At 45.0% G+C, this 22798-nt stretch overlaps 1 protein-coding gene across 5 annotated transcripts in view; it reads left to right on the forward strand.

Moving 5' to 3' along the window:
* Window positions 1–22798, forward strand: part of LOC137412870 (forkhead box protein P1) — a 350911-nt gene that overhangs the window by 5026 nt on the left and 323087 nt on the right. The window contains exon 2 of one of the 5 annotated variants that reach the window (XM_078767672.1): window positions 1366–1527. The exons of the other annotated variants lie outside the window; for them this stretch is intronic. The gene's annotated coding sequence lies outside the window, so the exon portion shown is untranslated. The remainder of the gene's footprint in view (window positions 1–1365; window positions 1528–22798) is intronic. 5 annotated transcript variants of the gene reach the window in all.

A 22798-nucleotide genomic window follows, 5' to 3' on the forward strand; every position in this document is an offset into this window, starting at 1 on the left:
GTATTTCTAAAAAGTGGATCTGGGGTGAATTAGCAGGGGTAGAAAAGATCAAGGTTTTGGATGGGGGAAGATAAGAGATGGTGGTGAACAGCCGTTTTAAAGACCTGGAGGGAGGAGTGGGATTGAAGGGAGTGAGGTAGTTTGTTCCAGAGGCGGGAGAAAAGAGGAATGAAAGAGTGAAGGTGAATAGAGAGTAGTACTAACCTGGTAGAGAGTAGTACCTTCTACGAAAATTTATAAACAAAAGTCATTCTATTTCTTTTAACAGACTCTCAAAATAAGTCTAGTTTAATGATCCCCATGCAGTCTGTTAAATCAGACTATATACTATAGTCCATAGTGTGTGTATGTATGTATGAATGATATGAATGAATGAATGAATGATCGTTTTAAGGCCATTTTTCCCCGCTAGAGCGGGGGTTAGCCTTGCGGGCCCCATGACAATCATGGTTCCCTGTTTGAGGCAATGTTTTTATGGCCGGATGCCCTTCCTGACGCCAACCCTTGGTCACGCTCTTGCGATGCGCAGGGATACGGTGTACCTATTCTAAGCCAGGGTACACACCGGGATCATTCATCCCAGCAAGCTGGTACTCAATTTGCCGACCTCGGAAGGATGACAGGCTGAGTCAACCCCCCTGGCGTTAATTCAGTAATCGACCGGGATTCAAACTCAGGATCCTAGGATCCCAAGCCGGCACCCTAACCGCTAAGCCAACACCAGGCTGTGTGTATGTATGTATGTATGTATGTATATAAATTATGTATATATACTGGTCCAAATATACACACACACATACATACACACACACACATACATACATACATACATACATACATTAATAGCAGTGTCAAAAATATGTATTCTAAGCTTCTAGAACATCAAGAGTCTTACTATGTCTCAACCAGATTGTTGATTAATAACCCAGTTGGCTCAGTTGTGACCTTCAGGTAGGAGGTAATCTGCCTTCCTGCCTGTTCTTGTCCACATGTGGCAGCAGTCCACACTTGGTGGTTGACCGTTAAACGTCCTTTAGGTAACTTTGGATGCCCACTAAATCGTGTCTCTCAATTGCAGCAGTGCCCACATCCTCGTGAGCTACAAAAGAAATACTGTGGTTGTAGTTTTTTTTATCATGTGCAACATGATGGAAGACGTGAAAAAGGGTTACGAGTATAATAATAGTATAAATGTGTATCGGCGGTTAATATAGATATACTTTATCATGTGACTACTCACATGCCATTGCTCGAAAGAGGGAAAATAGAGAGAAAAGGGGGAGCAACTGGGCTCATGGCGTACACGTTTAACATGAAAATCGCTGAATCTTTCTCGCCACACGCTTTGTTCCGCTCTCTCAAAAGGTCCCTCACTAGGATTGCTGCATTCAGGCCGCTTCACCAGGCCAGCCGCCGATTTTTCATCCTTTGTGCTTTGGGCCCCTCCAGCCTGGCCGCTCAACCCCTGTGACGACGGGACAATAAGTGGCAACAGAAATGTGGTTGCACAGCCAGCTGAGGTGCGAGGTGAGAGGATCTAGAGGCAAACCTAAAATGTGTTTTGTATGTCTAAAAACTATCCCTTATTAATTGCTGATCAGTCATAGTGGTGTCATATGATTCTCTTTTCATAATTTAAAATATTTAACCCCTTCCCTGATGGGGATGGTTTTTTAAATTATGGTTGCAGCTGCTCTATCTTTTATTCTCCATTCTTGATTTATTTTTTTTTGGCTGCAGCTTTTAAAGGATATTGTACATATTTATACAATCAGGAACAAGGGTATTTTGATACATCAGACATACGATTTGAATTATACCTTCAGGGTATGGCAGAGGATTATCCAGATCACCTGTTTTGTTTTTTTGTTTTTTTGTTTCATCCTTCATTGTTTTCTCTTCTTTGCTCTACCCAATACTTATCATATCAACTTTCCTGCTCCAATTTTTTTCACATCTTTTTCTCTTATTTAATTTTGGTCAATGTTTATTTTCCGGTTGTGTTGGTTTTCCAGCGACAATTTCATAGTTTTCTGCACACAGTAGGTATGGCTGCTTTAGCACCTCTGCTCTCAAATATTTCTAAACTCAACAGGCCAGACCCTTGTAATAATAAATGTTCCATGAATGTCTCAAGCCAGGCCACCATTTAGGTATTATATCTGAATATTTATTGAGACCTGGAAAGGGCATCAGGAAATAGATGGGCTAGTGGGCATCCAATACCAAGTTGGTCCATTTGATTACTTCTGAACATTTGTTCAGATCACCGGCGGAGTTTGGGGGGAGGGAGGGGAGGGGGGGTTAATGTTCGCCCTTAAGATAAAAGCATCCCGTATTTAAACATGAGTAACAATAATGAACGTAAACTGTATTTGTGATTTCACGTACGCTGTAACTACACTAACAAACGGTAATTTTGAAAGTCAGACCTAGCTACCCATTACACTGGTCAACAGCCAAATTGGTTCTGACTTATTTTCAACTGTTTCTAACTGATTTGGTGCCCAATAATCCGAATCTGACCTTAACATTTCGCTATCACGTAACCTTGACGTAGTACATCATAAGTGTGGAAAAATATTTAGAGCATGCGAATTTCTTGATTAAGTCTATTTATTGTCAAAAAAAGAATATGAACTTAAAGTTTTTATTTACATCACATAAAAAATGTAAATCTCCAAAAATAATATGAGCTTTATAAAATATCACAAAGAATAATATGAACTTAAAGTTTATATTTACATCACATACAAAAATGTAAATCTCAAAAAATAATATGAACTTTATAAAATATCACAAAGAATAATATGAACTTTATAAAATATCACAAAGAATAATATGAACTTTATAAAATATCACAAAAATAATATGAACTTAAAGTTTTTATTTACATCACATAAAAAAATGTAAATCTCCAAAAATAATATGAACTTCATAAAATATCACAAAGAATAATATGAACTTTATAAAATATCACAAAAAATAATATGAACTTAAAGTTTTTATTTACATCACATAAAAAAATGTACATCTCCAAAAATAATATGAACTTTATAAAATATCACAAAAATAATATGAACTTTCAGTTTTTATTTACATCACATAAAAAAATGTTAATCTCCAAAAATAATATGAACTTTAAGTTTTTATTTACATCACATTAAAAGTGCTTCTGAACTTTACTTTTGCGTTTGTAGGAGCAATCACTTTCACACTGTAAAGTCCAACAGTAGTCGCCCATCATGTTTGGATTGAATTGGCCTTGATATTGAGTCTCCATGATGGCAATTTCTTGGTGAAACCTTTCTCCATGTTCATCACTGACCTCGCCAAGATTTTGTGGAAAGAAGTCCAGATGAGAATGGAAGAAATGTATCTTGAGTGACATTCGAGCAACGAGCACCTGGTAACTCAACATCTTGTCCACAAGCTCTTCATAATTTGGTGCTGGAAAATTTCCAAGGTAATTGTTAGCAAGAGCCACAAAGCTATCCCAAGCAACGCTTTCCAGCTCAGATAGACTCGTTACAAAGTCCTGATTAGTGAGGACAAGACGAATTTCGGCTGTGGCTGATATTCCTATGGTATACTGGTTCTCACAAACTGGATGTGATAGTGAAAATTGGATATCATAATCGAAATCTACAGGTTCCTGTTGGTTAGAATCACCTCAAAATATACTAGAATCAAAAAACTTTAAAATTTTAGTTGACCAGTGTTATTGATATTAAGCCCTTGCCCCCCTCAAATAGAGAAGTCAAACTACGCCTATGGCTCAGATAATACACATTATATCATGTTTTCTGTCGTGCCTTTCTGATATATGGGGCTGACAGGATGGTCGACAGGTATGCACACTCACCTTTACACTGTATAGCCTGGGTGTGAATCCCAGCCCAGCTATAAATTGTCATCCTGGTGTTTCACATGCAGGATGATTCATCCCTTGAATGGACGTTAGACTGGGTGTCCCATCTGCCAGCATTAGTTTGTTGTCATTAAAAATCCCACGGTGTCCTTCGTGAAGAGTATGCAATCTATCGCTGGCACCCTGAACAAATTGCAAATTCCTGCCCTAACTACTGCTGGGAGGACAATGGCAAATCTCCCAGTATAACCCTTGCTCAGGAATCTCCTTCAGTTGCGCCGATGCTCTGTGAAGAGTATTTTATTTATTTTTTTGCATACAAGATCGAGGCTCGTGAAAGACCGAACATTAATCACACAGAAAGACAAACAGACACATACAACAAATAACATCGGGAGCGGTAGACAAGATGGGGAGAGAGGGGGAAGGACACAAACAAAACATTTGAGAGCAGGGACCGAGAGACATGGAGACATCGAGAGATCTGTGGGAGGGAGAGGGCTTTGGGGGGGAGGCATGTGAAGGGGTGGGGGGGGGGGGGTGGGAGAGGTATAAACATATGGACACTGCCAGGACTTCCAGGAAGGAAGTTGGAATCTTCTTCCCTCAGTCTTCAAGACGGCTGTTCACCACCATCTCAGATCGTCTCCAATCCAAAACAATGATCTTTTCAATGATCCTCTCCCTCCTCCAACTCCTCCATCCCACCCCAATCCCTCTCTCTTCTAAATTTCCACTGTTCTCTCCTGAGAGTTTCCTTCTGTATCCATGTTGTCCACCCTAGGCATCCTATCCTGCCCCTCAGTCCTCCCCACACCCATTGTTTTTCCAAGTCTGCCTCTGTCTTGGCCTTCAACTCTGCTGTTGGTGTTTCCCCTCTCTCAACTGCTGTTTTTGTCCTGTTGTGTCCTGTTCCGTTCAGTGTACTAGTACTAGCTCTTCCACTAGCCTCGACTGTGTGTACAAAAAGAGTTGATTGAAGGAATGGTTTTAGCTGATAATGTTGTATTTTATCTAGGATTGCAATTTTTTGTTTACAAAATCAAGGCTCATGGAAGAGCAAGGAGATTGGGGGAGGAGGAGGGGGGGGGGGGGGATGTAAAATCGCAGTCATAGCAATTGGACACCACTGCAAGGGAAAGAATGAACAGGAAAAGTGCACTGACAGAGTAGGGGAGGAAACACAGCAACCTGTTAATAAGAGGGTTGGATTATGTGGGGTTAATGGGGGTAAAATAAATTAGAGATAGGGATGAAGGATGACATGAGATGGTAGTACACTGCCTGTTTGAAGCCCTGGAGGGAAGAGTGGGATTGAACAGCTTCAGGAAGGCAGTTCCACTAATGGGAGGAAACCTCAAGTTATACTGATCAAAATGAATTCATATTCGATTCTGTGATAAATGAAATTATTTTCGATTTTGTATCCTCTACATGTCCAAAACCATGATTTTGCCCCACCCACCCAAACCCTGGTGTTGGGCTAGCGGCTAGGGTGCTCAGCTTAGGATCTTAGGATCCTGGGTTCGAATCCCGGTCGATCGCTGAATTAACGCCAGGGGGGTTGACTCAGCCTGTCATCCTTCCGAGGTCGGCAAATTGAGCACCAGTTCACTGGTAGGTAATTCCCTGTTTGTCGTTAAAGGCAGAAAAAAGGGTTGGCGTCAGGAAGGGCATCCGGCTGTAAAACATTGCTTTAAAAAGGGGACCAAAAAACAACAACAACCACGGTTCCCGAAAAAGGCCAACCCCTGCTTTGCGGGGAAAAATGGCCTCTAAAGGTGGTTTTTTATCCTCTACATGTCTTTCTCAGACAGCAATATTCTAAGGAAGTCATGCTAAAGTACAGATGGATGCGAAACGATACAGCATATTTAACAATAGAGTAGCGCTGAGAACCAGTGTGGACTCGCGAATTCACTCACATTTTCACTGCAGTGTCCTCAGGGTATATAGATTACTTTAGATCTGAGAATTAATGATCTCTATCAAAGTAGATCTGTGTGCAGACACACTCACATATTGACTGACACACAAACCAATTGCAATATCGTCTACCATCAGTGAGATCAGTACAGTGGAAGCCACCATGCCTGTATGTATGTATTTATGTATGTATTTATGTATGTATGTATGTATGTATGTATGTATATATGGATATATGTGTGTTTGTGTATGTATGTATGTATGTATGTATGTATATGTGTGTGTATATATGGATACATGTGTGTATGTATGTATGTATGTGTATGTATGTATGGATACATGTGTGTCTGTATGCATGTGTGTGTGTGTATGTATTTGTAGTGATCTTTTCGCTGGCACTTTTGTCCTGTTGTGTAAAAGTACTTACTTTTTCCACATGCGAAATTTGCATTTATGTTTATTTAAATTATACAATGGACCACAAAATGTAAATGTTTCATGATATTTGTTATATTATATCACCTTTATCTGTCAATATTGTTGAAATGAAGATCAAATAGCTGTATGTTGAAATAAGTTGAAAAAGTCAAAACTTTACATGGGGTGTACTTACTTTTTCACATGACTGTATACAGTATGTATGTATGTATGTATGTATGTATGTATGTATGTATGTATGTATGTATGGATGGATGTCCATATCAATACGACATTCATCACTTGATATGGCAGCTGCTCAGACTAATGTTATTGAATGGATGGAGCTATAGTTACTGTATTAAAACAAACATTTGTAGAAACCAGGAAATGGCTTCATATGGAATTCAATAAATATAATAGCAACTGTAAAAACATTCTTTATGATTTATTATTCCAATTCTGATTTTGATGTACCATATTCTGTTACAGAGCATCGGTGCTGCGAAAGAAGTTTATTGGCAATGGTTTCAATGGGTGGTTTGCCATCCCTCTCCCAGCAGTAGTTTGGGTAGCAATTTGGAATCTGTTCAGGGTTTGTCGAGAGGTCAACTATTCTTCGCGAAGGACAACATGGGATCCTTAATATATCCAACGACTAATGCCAGCAGACGGGACTCCACTTTAATGTCCATCTAAGCGACGGCACCCACATTTATGAATCACCTTGCCTGTGAAACACCAGGATGGCAGTTTATAGCTGGGCCGGGATTCATAATCCAAGTTAGACAGCTTTGCAGCAAATGTGCGTATCTCTCGGCCATCCTGTCAGCCTGATGCATTACCGTATATAATTATTTTTGAAACTGTCAACTGCTCGATCGGGGCGAAATTTTGGGATATTCCTTAAAAAATAACTGATATTGCACTCAAGTAACAGCCTGACTCAGTGCTAAGCCATTTTGGACAATGTATGGGATCCTATGTAAAGTGCAATCTTCCAATTCTCATTCGAAGGTTATGCCACAAACCTGTTGGACAACTGTGATGTAGCATTACTGTGAATTGTGCTGATGTATCCTGGAACTAAGATAGCAGCTGATATTGTAAGTACCTGAGCAAAATGGTCAGAGATTTTGATGAGAGTGGTTTAAATATCCCACAATTAATTGCAACTTGGAGCACAGTTTTATGATTCCCTGTCAACAGATAAAGTAAGCTGGGACACGCTGTCCCTGTCGGAAAATGTCGGAAAATGTTGGGCAAGGATCCACTCACAAACAAACTCCTCCTGTATATATAGATTCTCCTTGTTCCTTCCTTCAGTCAGTATGAATGAATGAATGAATGATCGTTTTAACTTTAAGGCCATTTTCCCCGCTAGAGCAGGGGTTAGCCTTGCGTGCCCCATGACAATCATGGTTCTCTGTTTTAAGGCAATGTTTTTATGGCCGGATGCCCTTCCTGACGCCAACCCTTAGTCGCCTCATACGATGCGCAAGGGTACGGTGTACCTATTCTAAACCGGGGTACACACCAGGATCATTCATCCCAGCAAGCTGGTACTCAATTTGCCGACCTCGGAAGGTATGACAGGCTGAGTCAACCCCCCTGCGTTAATTCAGCGATCGATCGGGATTCGAACCCAGGATCCTAGGATCCCAAGCCGGCACCCTAACCACTAAGCCAACACCAGTCAGTATACTGAACAATTTTTTATTTGAAATTGCCTGATATACCATTACATCACCTTGAGGCCTTTGGTGTAGATATTCAAAATACTAATCATGCAATCAGGACCTTGAGGGTTAAACAACTTAATTAATTACTGGTTTACATTCTGATTTATCAGACCTTTTGATTAAACAAACTCAGACTTTGCGTGGGGGGTGGGGGGGGGGGTGCATATTGCTCCCACCTTATACTGCTGTGTACACTTAAGTATCAGTTTAAACCTAGATGTGACATTGTGGACAATAATGAACATTCTGATAATGGCAGGATCTCTGAGTTTCACACCCATGTCATGGAGGACCTTTGCATGCAAGTAAGAAATCATGAGTATCCATTAGTCTTGGAAACAACACTCCACTAACATCGGGGTTTCCTACAACTGTGTAAAAGTGTAACTTTTATAAGAACTTCCCTCATTGTTTTATTCTTCTGTGCTTTGATCTAGCTGCATGGATTCTAGCCATTATCAATTAGGGTAAATTATGTTTCATATTACGAGTACACCCACTCAACTTGGGAGTGGCAGGAAGGGCCATGTATTATCCTCTCTGGAGTATATAGATTACAGTAGATCTAGGCTCAGGTCCATTTGTTTATGGTGGACGTGATAAGAATAGGATGTCGAGATTCCTACAAATTTATTTGTTTCGTGCTAAACAGCAGTAGCGACTGTTTAAAGCAGTAATATACATGTTTGTGGTATATAATATCGTCGCAGATCTACAAGAGCGCAGCATGGTGGTTGTCGTCGTCGTCGTTGTTGTTGTTGTTGTTGTTGTGGATCTTTATGGGGGTCGATTTTTGAAATGTGCACCCATTGGTCGGACAGCTGCCGGATCCCACCCACATTTGTCGCTTGACTCCACCCACCATGGCACCCAGATAAAATAATATGGCCGCCATCTCGATTTTGTGGTGGGCCTAAGACATCAGGCCTGTAGGCCTCTGCTGATTAATATACTGCCCAGCTTTATTATGTCAGATTTCCATTGGCTTTGTTTGAGTCGAGTGTTACTCATGATGAGCCCCAAAAAATCTCAAATAAAATGTTGAATAAAAATTATTAGTAAGGTTTAATCAAGCCCGTAAGCATGCACGGGTATGTGCATCCATAAAAAATAGTGTTATGCAATTTTGAATGACCCCATATTGGGTTGAAACAATCCCGTGACCGTGTGATAAATCAGCTCATTCTGATATAACCGTGGGGAGGGTGACATGGATGAGAGGCATCAAGTTAATATTTTAATACCACATTAAATGTATGTTTCCTAATCGGCCTGTTACGGGATTTTGTCACAGGTTGTGACGACAGTGTCATCATTCTTGTTTACTTGTGGTAGGGGTGCCCCTGGAAATTCCACTTTTCAGCTATTTATACACATTAACACGGTATTTGTCCAAGGAAGAAAAACACCGTGGGGAGAGGGGATATTATGAGTATTAATATTGTTTTCTAATAACATTAATATTATGCTATTATCACTCGTGCTGTTATTAGTCTCACCCCAAAGTGGATGTGAGATGATTGCAGTGTGCTTGCGTGCGTGCGTGTGCACGTTAGTCTCCTCCATAACTCCAAAACCATGAAACCTAGCGCCCCCAAACTTTGCAAGCATACTAAGGCAACTCCAAGGGAGTGCACGAATGAAAACTTGATGCTTTGGTAAATTAAAAAAACCCTTTTGAAGAGAATTAATGGGCGTATTAAATTAAAACCAAAACAGGCTTTATCCTTGGTCAGCTCGCATTCACCTCTGCCATTTTGTTTCAGCCTGCAAAAATGCCTTGCCTTGGAACAGGTCATAATGGTTTCTGTACGATAATGCACGAATCATTGAATGCCTCATCTTAATAACTATGAATCGCTAATCGCTGCCAAGCCAGTCGTTTCTTATCAACCATTTCTTCGGAGTGCTTGATTGAGTGCTTAAGCCGCTTGACGATCGTTCTACAATCTGCTTCGTAATGGAACACACCCCGGTTTCACCTTTCTCTTACCTTTCCATTTGCTTTATTTGTCCTTTTCCCCAAATAAATATTTGTATTGACTTTGTTCCTCAACTTTGAATGCTATTCTTCAATGTTTGTTCTTTTTCACCTTTTTCTGTGATCTGCTTTAATTTAGGATGTTATTTCATTTTATTTGGAGCTTGGAGTGATATATGAATTTGTTGCTCAACTTTAAGTGTTATTATTTGATGTTTGTTCATTTTCACCTTTTTGTGCGATCTGTTTTCCTTTAAGATGTTATTTCATTTCATTAGGAGCTGATACCTGGTGTTGGCCTAATGGTTAGGGCGGCGGGCTTGGGATCCTAAGGTCCTGAGTTCGATTATCCCGTTGAATTAACGCCAGGTGGGGTTGACTCACTGACTCAGCCTGTCATCCTTTTGAGGTCGGCAAAATGAGTACCAGATAACTGGTTATAGAGAGGCATTACATCAGCGGCAGACGTGCACACAGAAATGATGCAACCAGCAGCTGGATGGCTGCACATGAACCACCCACATTAGGAGCTGGGAGCGATGTTATCTTCCATATGAAAGTGAAAGGCATTTTGTTTGTCATTTTCTTTTTAACCTTTTAAACAGTCATTTTCTCACAATTCATAACTTGTGAAGTTAAAGGTGGTGAGATGGGATGAGGGAGGGGAAGAGGTGAAAGTCCGGAGGGCAGGGAAGGGGTGGGGTGAGAGTCTAGAGGGAGGGGAAGGGGTGGGGTGGGAGGAGGTGAGAGGAAGGAGGGGAAGGGGTTGGATTGGGGTCCGGAGGAAGTGGAAAGGGTAGGGTGGGAGTCCGGAGGGAAGGTGGTGTGGGAGGAGGCAGTGAAAGAGGTGGGATGAGAGCAGGGAATGGGTGGGGTTGGAGGAGGGAGGGGAAATTAGTCTGGATGGAGGTTGGGGTGGGATGAGGTGAGAGGAGGGAGGGGAAACGGTGGGGTGGGAGTCTGGAGGGAAGGGGAAGGGGTGGGGTTGGAGAAGGGGAGGGAGGGAGGGAAGGGAAGGGGGGGCTAGTCCAGAGGGAGGATAGGGTGTGTGGTGGGAGGATTAATGGGGATAGATGGGTTGAGGGAGCAGAAGAGATGGGATGAGGAAGCGAGAGTGGTGGGAGGAGGCAGGGGAAGCGGTGAGATAAGGGAGGGGAAAGGGTGGGAGGAGGGACCCAGCATTGCCAGGTACTGACTGGTATGTTTTCTAGTGGAGAATATTTATTGCTAACTCTGATGTCATTGGTCACATGGTATGGCATCCATATTGTATTGAAGGAAAAAAAAATTGGACATCATTTTCTCCGAAACCCTCCACTGAAAAAAAAATAGAAACTTGGCATGGGGCATATAGAGTGATAACGATGATGTCATCTGTGAAGTAGTATTCCAGCCTTAATTGGTTGAATTTAAATATCTATCCAACAAATCTGAAATTATATTTATCTGATTTATGACCCGAAGTGAGTGAATAATAAAATTTGTGTTGTTCATAACCCATGCCAAGAAACTATGTGACATAATAGGGTGCATGGATGATACCGGTATGTGGGCCATAATAGTAGCATGTTCAGAATGACTTTTTACTGTGGCATTTTTGTTCAGAATGAACGCGCTCGGCAAGACTACGTGCTCTACGAGTGGCGATCTATTTACTTTTGGTTTAGAAGTGGCCATGGAAAAATGCCATGATTATCGATCTTAACAGGATACACACCTTAACACAGATTTTTCCAAAGGCAGAAAACTCCCTTGGGGAGGGGGAGAAATTAAGTCACTGCAACCTCAATTGTGTGACGTTTAGTCCTCCCTTTTTTGTCAAGTTTGGTTGAGATTGGATAAGTAACTACCGAATGTACATCATGGTAAAAAAAAAACAGACAGACAGACAGACAGACATCAAATTGCGTATTTTTGTACGATTTCAGTTATTATGCAAAACTATACTTTTATATGAATTTTTTTTTTAATTCCTTTGCTTCTGTTTTATGAACACTAGGGCGTGCCCGTACGTGGGTGCAAAAAAACATGCGTGCAAACAACAACAACAAAAAAAAACTTTGAAACCACGTGGCAGTAACGACCACAGAACCCCCCCCCCCTCTATTTACATGAAATGGTTTGGTCCATTCGCAAAGCCAAAGCGAACGGCTTGCGAGTACGGTAGAACCCCCCCCCCCCCTCTATTTACATGAAATGGTTTGGTCCATTCGCAAAGCCAAAGCGAACGGCGAACGGCTAAATCGCCATAGCTCGGTAACTACTTCTCCGATTAATATGAAACCTTGAAAAGGCACATCCTCAGGTCCCCAGCAATATACCTGGCAAGTTTCAAGTATATCGGACCCGTGGTTGTCGAGAAACAGCGGTCACAGACAAACACACAGACACACACACATACACACACACATACACACACACACACAGAGATTACTGGAATTATAGATAGACTAGGGCATGCCCGTACTATATATATATCTAAAATTATATCCCCCCCCTCTATTTACATGAAATGGTTTGGTCCATTCGCAAAGCCAAAGCGAACGGCTTGCGAGTACGGTGACAATCCCCCCCCTCTATTTACATGGAATGGTTTGGTCCATTCGCAAAGCCAAAGCGAACGGCTTGCGAGTACGGTGACAATCCCCCCCCCCCCCCCCCTCTATTTACATGAAATGGTTTGGTCCAAAGCGAACGGCTTGCGGAGTTTGGTAAAGAAATCGCCATAGCTCGGTAACTACTTCTCCGATTAATATGAAACCTTGAAAAGGCACATCCTCGGGTCCCCAGCAATATACCTGGCAAGTTTCAAGTATATCGGACCCGTGGTTGTCGAGAAACAGCGGTCACAGACAAACACACAGACACACACACATACACACACACATACATACACGCAGAGATTACTGGAATTATAGATAGATATATATCTAAAATTATATCCCCCCCCTCTATTTACATGAAATGGTTTGGTCCATTCGCAAAGCCAAAGCGAACGGCTTGCGAGTACGGTGACAATCCCCCCCCTCTATTTACATGGAATGGTTTGGTCCATTCGCAAAGCCAAAGCGAACGGCTTGCGAGTACGGTGACAATCCCCCCCCTCTATTTACATGAAATGGTTTGGTCCAAAGCGAACGGCTTGCGGAGTTTGGTAAAGAAATCGCCATAGCTCGGTAACTACTTGTCCGATTAATATGAAACCTTGAAAAGGCACATCCTCGGGTCCCCAGCAATATACCTGGCAAGTTTCAAGTATATCGGACCCGTGGTTGTCGAGAAACAGCGGTCACAGACAAACACACAAACACACAAACACACAGACACACATACACACAGACACACAGAGATTACTGGAATTATAGATAGATGAACCCGATATATCAGATCTAAAATTAATTAATCAAAGAATCATACACAACTAGCAACTCTCCACACTTTGGTCATTGTTGATTCAGTCACCACTTTACCCACCATAACACTTTTGATCAGAAATGGTTGCTTGATGTTGGTCAGATGAATAATTGGCACTGCTAAAGGAAATTGGTTGTTGTTGTTGTTGTTGTTTAAATCAACGAGTTTCACAAGTTCTAACTTTTTTTTGTTGACACATTATCCAGAGAAAAAATACGTTGAATGGGAAAAAAAATTACACTGGGTAAACAGCCTTTAATTAATTCAGACAAAATAAGCAAAGAGGCATCAGGATTTACAGTATCGTGAAACCTGCGTTCCTGCCATTATTATTTTCAGATGACATGAGTGTTTTCTCACTTTGCCTTTGACAGATTAAGTGTACATAAACTCTAGGACATCCAAATTGTTCTATCCATAGGTGCTCACACAAACATGGTACAGACTTTTGTGAAAGTACTTGTAGACATAATAATTGTGGTCTTTAACAGGTACAGATCTACATAGGGATGGTCAGTTCTGTACTCACCCTTACACAAATCCTCCACAATTTTATCAGTGGTCTGCTAGAAATCTGATGAGGATCTTGGGAAAACCTTTGTAAGTATACCTCTTACAGTGACTCGGACAATGAAGTACACTACATGGCCAAAAGTATGTGGACACCCGAACATCACACCCGTATGTGCTCGTTGAACATCTCATTCCAAAATCATGGGCATTAATATGGAGTTGGTCCCCCCCCTTTCCTACTATCCACTCTTCAGGGAAGGCTTTCCACTAGATGTTGGAACATTGCTGTGGGGATTTGCTTCCATTCAGCCACAAGAGCATTGGTGAGGTCGGGCACTGATGTTGGGCGATTAGGCCTGGCTCGCAGTCGGCGTTCCAATTCATCCCAAAGGTGTTTGATGGGGTTGAGGTCAGGGCTCTGTGCAGGCCAGTCAGGTTCTTCCACACCGATCTTGACAAACCATTTCTGTATGGGCTTCGCTTTGTGCATGGGGTCATTGTCATGCGGAAACAGGAAAGGGCCTTCCCCAAACTGTTGCCACAAAGTTGGAAGCAACAATCGTCTAGAATGTCATTGTATGCTGTAGCGTTAAAATTTCCCTTCACTGGAACTAAGGGGCTAAGCCCAAACCATGAAAAACAGCCTCAGACAGTTATTCCTCCTCCACCAAACTTTACAGTTGGCACTATGCATTCGGTTAGGAAGCGTTATCCTGGCATCCGCCAAACCCAGATTCGTCCGTCGGACTGCCAGATGGTGAAGCGTGATTCATCATTCCAGAGAACGCGTTTCCACTGCTCCAGAGTCCAATGGCGGCGAGCTTTACACCACTTCAGCCAACGCTTGGCATTGCGCATGGTGATCTGATACTTGTGGGCGGCTGCTCGGCCATGGAAACCCATTTCAGGAAGCTCCCGACTGACAGTTGTTGTGCTGACATTGCTTCCAGAGGCATTTTAGAACTCGGTAATGCGTGTTGCAACCGAGGACAGTATTTTTACGCGCTTCAGCACTCAGCTGTCCCGTTCTGTGAGTTTGTGTGGCCTACCACGTCGCGGCTGAGCTTTTTTTTGCTCCTAGACGTTTCCACTTCACAATAACCGCACTTAAAGTTGACCGGAGCAGCTCTAGCAGGGCAGAAATTTTACGAACCTGGCTTGTTGGAAAGGTGGCATCCGAAGACGGTGCTGAGCTCTTCAGTTGAAAGTCACTGAGCTCTTCAGTATGGCCCATTCTACTGCCAATGTTTGTCTATGGAGATTGCATGGCTGTGTGCTTGATTATTTACATATATATATATATATATATATATATATATATATATATATATATATATATATATATATACAGTATATACCTGTCAGCAATGGATGTGGCTGAAACAGCCGAACCCACTAATTAGAAGGGATGTCCACATACTTTTGGCCATGTGGTGTATCTCATCATCGGCATGGGAACTGACTTCCAGTCAGAGTGCCTACGAATCATTTTTCAGGCTCTAGTTTCTAAAGGCTCATGAAGTACCCTGTACATATGTCACATGCAATCCGACAAGAAGATAAGTAGACAATAAATAAATCACAACCATATATGAGATTTGAATCCGGGATTCCAGCATCAAATGGGAACACCAAACAAACTAACTTGAAGTTGGGCGATTGCCAGACTAGTTGGGGAAATACTTCACAAAAGTTTCCTAAGCATCTCACAGGTGTTCATCTGGAGAAACATTGATAATCTGTGGGCCATAAATAGTATGTTGAAATTTTCAGTTACAGGGACATCAGTAAGATGTTTGTGACATTTAGGCAAGAATTGTTCTGTTGGATTGTGGCGTTATATGTGTGTAAAAAGTATTGCATCACTACTGGCAAGGGAATATTTTTGATATATTGTTGGGTTTTTGGGATATGTACAAAACCAATTTGACCACATGGAGTCCAGCTGTACAAAAATATTCCACCGGGTTATCTGGATGCATTATCAGTAGCGTTCCATACCATGTTTCCAGGTGTACGTTTAGTAGAGGCATTGCAACGTAATCTGCATGTGGTGTGCATGCGTCCAGCCATGTTTCAGGCTCATGCAATACTGGAATTCGTTATTCATCGAGTTATACTGAATACAATGCATGCCTCCATTGTGGCCTTTTAACACATTCACTACAATTCTGTGGTCACTTCAGCTGTGGTCAAGAGCAATCTGAGAAGTGAATTACCATGTCATGTTAAAGTAAATATTGGGGGTCATACTTGTTTTCCTGAAGCCAATGCTGGCCCAGCAATGGTGAGCAGTTTGGTGAGTAGTTGGAAAGCAGTCCTTCATGAGCATCCTCGGATATGTTTTTCCTCCATGTTGTAATCATATATGAATTGCTTGCTGAATGTTGTGCATTCTTAGATAATATGGTTTCAGCACTGATCCACTGATCAAGACAACTCATGGCTGTTAGTGGTGGAGACCTTTCCTTTATATGGAAAATCCCACCTCCTGAAGTACAACTATCTTTATCATCTTAAAACTTCTTCAAAAGTTGCTATACACTTTGGGCTATTTAGTGTCTCCTTCGTCAATGTAACATGAAGATCTGAATTTCGTATGTAATGACAGTACTGTATCCTTTTATACCTTCGATGCATTTCCCATGGTCACGCTTGTTTAGATCTGAGATCAGTTACAATGGTGATTGAATTTTGCTCAAGCTCCTGCTTGAATTGTTGTTGTACGTGTAATTGATCATTGTAACTGACCCCAGATCTGAGCTGGCTCACGTCACACATGACATGTGCTGGCACCACATCCACAGCACTGCAAGCATTTACAGAGACGTTTTTAGCTCTTTCATGAGCTTTGACTTTGTATGAAACTAGAGAGTTCATGGAGCACCTTACCCTGCACAGTCTTGAGAAACAAGGAAACGAGGCTCGCTGGGTCTGCGAGCAGCAAATTTGATTGGTCATAATGACGTTAAATGCTTCAATAACAAACGTCTAAGTACTGTACTGCTAAACGGAGTGCAAAAAGGTGATATGTGTTGTACAATGTCAAGTATATAATTCAATGGAAATAAAATAAACATTTTAAAGGATGTCAAATTTTTTTTTCAAAGTTTACCACCATTGATGCAACGTCTTTTACATCACCTTGTTTAACATGTTACATTAGTTATTCATGCTTGTTGGTTGTGCCCTTTATGCCATCCTTAAAAACAGTAAGTTTCCTATTTGGAATGAATGAATGAATGATTGTTTTAAGGCCATTTTCCCCGCTAGAGTGGGGGTTAGCCTTGCGGGCCCCATGATAATCATGGTCCTGTAGCAGTTGCGGGTAACAGGGAGGCGAGACACTCGTAGCTGGTTCAAAGCTCGTTTATTCCGACGGACTGAAAAACCGACCGGACTCATGCATCATTTATATCAAGCCCAACCGTCTTAAGGGGGCGTGGCTCCAACCACAGAGCACACGCCATGCCCATACCACCAATAGCCCCACTGGTCCCGTGCCCGTGGATTGTGTCCCAATGGGGTAACCCTCACATGCGCCCCCCCCGCCCCCCCAGAATTCACGCGCACGGGCAATGTCATTTTCGGGGGGCTTTAACCACCTGGCCAAAACGACCGAGGACCTGAGCAGGGACTGCTAGCGGCTTGGCGGTAGGCGGGCCAACCGGGGGTTTACCCAACGGGGGACGGCCCCGCCATGGGGGTTGAGCCAACCGAGGGGGCTGGTCGAGGTCCAAGTCAGCTGGCTTGAGACGGTCCACCGAAAGGTGGTCCGGTTTGCCGCCGATGTCGACCACGAAGGACTTGTCCCCGGCCTCCAGAACGCGGAAAGGCCCGTCGTAAGGCAGCCGAAGCGGCCCCTGGTGTGCGTCCTGGTGAACGAAGACGTACTCCGCTGCATGTAGATCCGGTGGGACATGTGCCCGAGGCAAACCATGTTGAGATGTGGGCACTGGTGCCAACATCTTGGCATTCTCCCGGAGAACTGACCGCTGATGGGCAGCGGACCAGGGGCTTGTGGCGTCAGGCATGAACTCTCCGGGAACCCGCAGTGGCTAGCCATAGACGAGCTCAGCGGATGAGGACTGGAGGTCTTCCTTAGGGGCTGTCCTGAGGCCCAACATGACCCACGGGAGTCTGTCGGCCCAACTGTCATCCCGGAGGCTGGCCCTGAGAGCAGCTTTCATAGAGCGATGGAACCTCTCACACAAACCATTAGCCTGGGGATGATATGCAGTGGTGCGATGGAGCTTTACCCCAAGCCCCTGGGCCACAGCACCCCAGAGCTCTGAAGTGAACTGGGGGCCCCTGTCTGAAGAGATGTCCGAGGGAGTGCCAAAACGGGTAACCCAAGTGCCGATGAACGCCCGGGCCACATCGGCAGACATTGTAGATGTGAGCGGGACGGCCTCTGGCCACCTGGTGGTCCTATCGATCATCGTGAGGAGGTGGGTGAATCCCCGCGAGGGGGGGAGGGGTCCTACCAGGTCCACGTGAACATGGTCAAAGCGTCGCTCTGGCACTGGGAATGGCGCCATTGGGACCTGGGTATGGCGATGCACCTTTGAGCGTTGGCACTCGACGCAGGTGTTGGCCCAGTCGCGCACGTCCTTCTTGAGCCCGTGCCAAACGAACTTCGCCGCCACCAACTTTTGCGACGCCTTCCTGCCCGGGTGAGAAATACCGTGGACCGCCTCGAACACCGGCCGTCTCCAGCTGGTGGGTACGACAGGGCGAGGCCGTCCCAAAGAGACGTCGCACAGTAGCGTGGTGCTCGTGTCCTCGAACGGCACATCAGACAGTAGAAGCCCCGTGACCGCCGTCCTGCAGGCCTGAACATCCGGGTCGGAGATCTGATCAGCCGCCATGCGGGCGTAGTCGATGCCAAGGTGAACCGCGCCAGCTATGGATCGGGAGAGACAATCGGCGACCGTATTGTCCTTCCCAGCAACATGTTGGATGTCCGTCGTGAACTCGGAAACGAAGGAGAGCTGGCGTTGTTGACGGGCAGACCACGGCTCCGAGACCTTGGCCATGGCAAAAACCAGGGGCTTGTGGTCCACAAACGCCGTGAACGGGCGGGCTTCCAACAGGTAACGGAAGTGTCGGACGGCTAGGTAGAGGCCGAGGAGCTCACGATCGAAGGTACTGTACTTTCGCTCGTTGGGGCGGAGCTGCCGGCTAAAAAAGGCAAGCGGCTGCCACGCCCCGTTGACCCACTGCTCGTGCATGGCGCCAACCACGTAGTCTGAAGCGTCCGTGGTGAGAGCAATCGGTGCATCGGGCGATGGATGTGCCAGCATGGTTGCGCTGGCGAGGTCCAGTTTCGCGTCCGTGAAGGCCTTGGCCATCTCCTCAGTCCAGTCAATGGCGCATTTTGGTAGGATTGCCTTTGAGGGCCTCATAAAGGGGCCACATCAGCTGGGCCGCCCGGGGCACGAAACGATGGTAAAAGTTCACCATGCCCAAAAACTCCTGCAAGGTCTTGATGGTGAGGGGGCGCGGAAAACCCTTCACAGCCTCCACCTTAGACGGCAGTGGGACGGCCCCCTCCTTTGTGATGCGGTGGCCGAGAAAGTCAATTGAGACAAGCCGAGAAAGTGCCGACGCGGGTAGAACGCTCACCTGGGCACCTGTGTCGCAGAGGAAACGGCGTCCGGAGTCGGTGTCCGAAATGAACAGCAAACTGCCCGAACGGCTGACGCCCATGGCAGTTAACGAGCGCCGGCCACCCCATTTCCCGACTCGCTGAAGCTGCAGGGAGGTCGGCATGACTTGGCCTTGGGCCCAAACCTTGCGTGGTAATAGCACAAGCCTGGGGCCTTCCGCCGCTGGGCCGCAATGGCAGCCGCCACGGTGTCCGCCTGCTCGACGGGGCCGGGGTCCCATGCAGCCGCACTACATTGCTGCCTGGCGGGGAAAAACTTGTCTGCCTCCCTGGCCAGGGCACGGAAATCCGTAATGGGTGAGTTAGCCAAGGCTGACCGTATCTGTCCTGGCAGCTGCTGCAGGAACTGCTCCCTGAAGAGGAAACATGGCCGGTGGCTGCCCAGGAGAGACAACATGTGGTCCATCAACTCCGACGGCTTTGAGTCGCCCAGCCCGGGTAGATAAAGAAGCTGGCGGGCACGCTCGGCCTCAGTGAGCTCGAAGGTTTCGAGCAGAAGCGCTTTTAGCGTCTCGTACTTGCCGCCCTCCGGAGGATTCTAGAGAAGGCTCACCACCCTGGTCGCCGTGGAGCCGCTGAGCGCAGACACGACATGATAATATTTCGTGTCGTCGGCAGAAATGTTCCTAATGGCGAACTGGGCCTCAGCTTGCGCGAACCAAACGGCGGCTTGTCGTTCCCAAAACTCCGGCAGCTTAATTGAAACCGCGCTTGTCGCCATGTTCATTTGGGGCCCCCGAAGACTTTCGGGAGCAGTCGTGGTCACCAATGTCGGAGTTGCGGGTAACAGGGAGGCGAGACACTCGTAGCTGGTTCAAAGCTCGTTTATTCCGACGGACTGAAAAACCGACCGGACTCATGCATCATTTATATCAAGCCCAACCCTCTTAAGGGGGCGTGGCTCCAACCACCGAGCATATGCCACACCCATACCATCAATAGCCCCACTGGTCCCGTGCCCGTGGATTTTGTCCCAATGGGGTAACCCCCACAGTCCCCTGTTTGAGGCAATGTTTTTATGGCCGGATGCCCTTCCTGACACCAACCCTTAGTCGCCTCTTACGATGCGCAGGGATACGGTGTACCTATTCTAAATCGGGGTACACACCGGGATCATTCATCCCAGCAAGCTGGTACTCAATATGCCGACCTCTGAAGAATGACAGGCTGAGTCAACCCCGCTGGCGTTAATTCAGCGATCGACCGGGATTCAAACTCAGGATCTGAGGATCCCAAGCCGGCACCCTAACCGCTAAGCCAACACCAAGAATGATTTACAATTTTGATTTGACTGCCAGACAGACTGACAGAGTACAAAACATATCTCACTCTCTGCCCATGTGTGGCCGGGACACATTCAGAGCCAAAGTACTGCTACACTACAGGTTTGTTTTCCGATTCATGTTCCGATACGTGTTTAAAATATAACATTTAATTGAATATGACGTTGTTCCTTGATCATAAACTGATGTTTGTAGACAGAAAGACAGACAGACATACAGAAGTGAACCAAATGCTTAACCTCACTTTTCGCTTCGCATGAGTGGGGTAAAAACATCTGCAGAGGCACACCTGAAAAGAGGTACAACAACAGTACAAAACAACAGGTTTTTTATTTCATAAATGAGGTAACTTGTTTTAAGGTCATTGTCTTTGTACGTTTGTATGCAGCATGTGGCTGTGGGGTCGCATCAGTTCTTGCAGGAGTGTGTTGGTGCCTCTGATGCACTTCCCTCCTATTGGTTAGGGCAGGAATTTGTAATTTGTTCAGGGTGCCGGCCATGGCTTCCCTACTCTTCACGAAAGAGACTGTGGGATATTTAACTTTCATCAACTAATGCCGGCAGACAGGACGCTCAGTTTAACATCCATCTGAGGGACGGCGCACACATTGATGAATTGCCCTGCCTGAAACACCAGGATGAGAGTTTATAACTGGGCTTAGATTCAAATCCAGGTTAGACAGCTCAGAGGTGAGTGCACATGGCATACCCCAAGGCCATCCTGCCAGCTTCCGAGTGAAACACTTTTATTGTTATCATTGGTGGAGTGCAATTAGGAGCCGCATCTCCATGTTAGGTTTAAACAGGGTGGGGTTGGACGACTGAGTGACAAGTGAGGAGGATATAGTCAAAGGAGGAATAGGAGAGGTGTGGTAGAAAAGGCAGATAAAATCGATGAAGGAAAGAGAATACTTGGGATATATGGGAATGGGAAGGAGAGGTTCAAAAATTCTGCCTTTCAAATAAGATTATTGATGGTGATAGGAACAGCATTACTTAATTATTGGGAGTATTGCGGTGTTCATTCTTGTTATTACCTTCGAGGTTTTAAGAATTACATACATTAAATGTGGAACCTGTAGGTGAGGGCAGGCAAGCAGATCACCGTATTTTTGAAGATAAACTAGCATAGGGTGATTGCATCACCTCCCCTCCCCCCAGCCCCCCCTAGAGTGATACACAAACACACACTCACGGCCAATTATATTTTTACTGTGAGAAAACTTACACATGCAATGCTGACAACTCCTCAACCACCACCCCACCCCCACACCCACACCAAAGTCTACCCTCCTCAGCACAACTCCTCAACCACCACCCCACCCCCACACCAAAGTCTACCCCTCAGCACAACTCCTCAACCACCACCGCACCCCCACACCAAAGTCTACCCCCTCAGCACAACTCAACCACCACCCACCCCCACACCAAAGTCTACCCCCTCAGCACAACTCAACCACCACCCCACCCCCACACCAAAGTCTTCCCTCCTCAGCACAACTCAACCACCTCTCCCTCACCACGACTCCTCAATTTACCTCAGTACAACTCCTCAGCACAACTCAACCACCTCTCCCCCACCACTACTCCTCAACCCCCCTCAGCAAAACTCCTCAACCACCTCTCCCCCACCACGACTCCTCAAACCCCCTACCCCCAACCCCGATTCACCACAACTTCACCGCAACTCCTCAACCACTCCCCCTACCCCTCACCAACCCCTTTCCAAATCTGTCCCATCTTTACTCTACGTTCCCCTCTCCCTTCCTAACCCTCCTTGCACTCATAAAAGCAAACGGGCATTCCCACATCAAAACAGCGGAATATGTAATGCTTTCCACTTCCCTGTCATGCTATCACCGACTTCACAGAAACCCATCATGGTCACCTGTCCAACTTGCAATTTTAAGAGGAGATGGAAAAATAATAGCAAGGACCTGCGTAACCTCCGCAATAAAAACGCTGCTTGTGAGAATGCCC

The sequence above is a fragment of the Myxine glutinosa genome, chromosome 1 (assembly GCF_964187855.1).
Source record: "Myxine glutinosa chromosome 1, kmMyxGlut1.1, whole genome shotgun sequence".
Classification (NCBI taxonomy): domain Eukaryota; kingdom Metazoa; phylum Chordata; class Myxini; order Myxiniformes; family Myxinidae; genus Myxine; species Myxine glutinosa.